Source organism: Papaver somniferum, chromosome 1 (assembly GCF_003573695.1).
Source record: "Papaver somniferum cultivar HN1 chromosome 1, ASM357369v1, whole genome shotgun sequence".
NCBI classification, from domain to species: Eukaryota; Viridiplantae; Streptophyta; class Magnoliopsida; order Ranunculales; family Papaveraceae; genus Papaver; species Papaver somniferum.
Window position 1 is genome coordinate 245,269,172 of NC_039358.1, and position 2,178 is coordinate 245,271,349.

At 38.2% G+C, this 2,178-nt stretch overlaps 1 long non-coding RNA gene across 1 annotated transcript; it reads right to left on the minus strand.

Moving 5' to 3' along the window:
• Positions 1 to 208: 208 nt before the first annotated feature.
• Positions 209 to 1,062, minus strand: LOC113339901. The gene is made up of 3 exons (XR_003355181.1): positions 857 to 1,062; positions 575 to 746; positions 209 to 500 (listed from the first exon to the last, which is right to left on the minus strand). It is a non-coding gene; the product is annotated as an uncharacterized LOC113339901 (long non-coding RNA).
• Positions 1,063 to 2,178: the final 1,116 nt, after the last annotated feature.

A 2,178-nucleotide genomic window follows, 5' to 3' on the forward strand; every position in this document is an offset into this window, starting at 1 on the left:
GTTACGTCTTCTTGGGCCTGGATTGGTCGTGTTTGTACTTCCTTCTTAGGGTCTTCTTGTCCCTTTGTTCCCGGTTGCTTTTGTAAGCATCCTTAATGAAATTCTCATTTTTGCCGAGTTAAAAAACAACAACAATATATAGGAATAAAATCATCTCTAGAAGCCCTACGTGCCGCCACATCATTATGTGGCCAAGATAAGTCTCATGACACGTCCTTCTGTTATCATCTATGTGATGAAACCACAAAAAAGATTTGAAGTATCCCTTGCATCTCTATTGCAAGTTATCTGTACGATGCTAATGGTTACAATTTTTATATACCTAGTTGTTGTTGGTTGACCAAATTAGCGGTTACACACCGGGATGATTACATGTGCATGGCTCTTAATTCATCAAGGGCCGGGCCATGAGCTATCGTCTAATCATATTGTTTTCAACAAGCACATAGAAACTTCTTTGGTGAAACCACTAACAATACCACCAGCTGGGATTTCCAAACCTGGATCGTCGGCCGAATACTAATTAAATCATGAGCAATTTAGAAAAATTGTAAATTAAAAGTAACGTAATTACCATCCTTCCCATAACCCTTGACCTGATCGGTTAGTGGTTGCTCCGGGAGCTTGAGGTTGTTCCTGACCACCGGCATACTCGGCTCCTGGATATCCAGCAGGAGGTGGTGCAGCGTAGGCACCAGGTGGCGGGTATCCCTCTACTGTTGGGTAGGATTGAGGAGGATATGCAGCTATAAATTCAAAAACATAAAAGAAGAAGAAGAAAGAACACCACTGAGGTTAATTAAAAACTGTGTAAAATTGAAAACACAGAAAATATATCATCACAAGTTTAACCAACCTTGAGGTTGAGCCCAAGGATCAAATTCAGAATGGATATAATAATTCTCTTGCTCAGCCGTAGCTTGTAAGCTATAATAAGAGAGAATAGAATCGAAGAAAGAAAGAAAGAAAGAAAGAAAGTGATACTTCTTGGTAGGGAAGAAGGAAAAATGCAAAATATCTTAAAAGCCCATAAATGAAGAGGATAAGATCGAGAATTGAACCGACCAGACCATATTTTTCGGTTTGGCCGCCGTGGAGAAAAGTAAGTCGATGAGTTCAAAGGAGGCTGCCCAAATCCTCTACACGGGTGTCAAAATCATGTACCGTTTCTCTATGAAGCTCAGTATTCATTACAAGAAAATTAAAGTCAAAAGTTTCTCAATTTATTCAAATCTCTCAAAATGGGTTTGTCTCTCACCAATTCCCTAAGATTTTTTCCAAAACCCAAACTCATTCTCCAAAAAATTTCTACCCTTCACAACAACAACACCCAGAAGATCCTTGTGTATCAAATCTGTGGTTTCTGGGTTTCCCGATGACAAAAGTTACTCCAAAATCGGTTCTCAATCAACTCCTCCAAGTGGTTGAGCTTGCTGCAAAGACTGGTGCTGAGGTAACAAATTGATTTTTAAAGTTGATGTATATCTCACTGTTTGGTTTATCTAAGTTAGGGATTTTTTTTGTTGTTTGTTGTGTTTAAAACACTGAATTGAGGTCATTAAAGTCAACAAATTGAAATGTTAGTAACAATTCATTTTGTTGTTTGTTCAGTTAGATAACTCAACAAATTGAGGTCATTAAGATTGATTGAGTTGCTACCCATCGCTAGGGTGCTTGCATTGGTACTAATGTGCAGACCCTTTTGGGTGAATGCTGTGACCCAAGGATGAGATTAGCGTTGTGGTTTATCATCTGAATTTTAAGATTGCTTATACACTATGTCTTTAATAGTTATGTTTTAGTGTTCAACCATTACCCCTTTGGTTTGAATGGCGATAGCTACTTGATCCTCTATTTGTCACTTTTAAATGTTCTTTCTTTTTCTTCACTTGTTCTTTTCCCGTCTAAGTAAACTAGTTGGAAAGTTTTCTTTGGGCAGTCTGAACTTGTAATGCTTTAGGATATGTGAATTTCTTACTTTTTGAGATAACATCACAAAAGATCGTCTGTGGATCAGTCTGGGTCTAAAATCCTTGTGTGTCCCATTGCATTCTCATTTTCTTTATTATTTCTTTGTTAACTGTTTGTGTTTCGCAATTGATCTTCTCAGGTGGTGGGGCCCTACAGTGGACAGAAAATTCGTGTTAGCCAAACTGATCAGGTGGGTACTAGATGTTA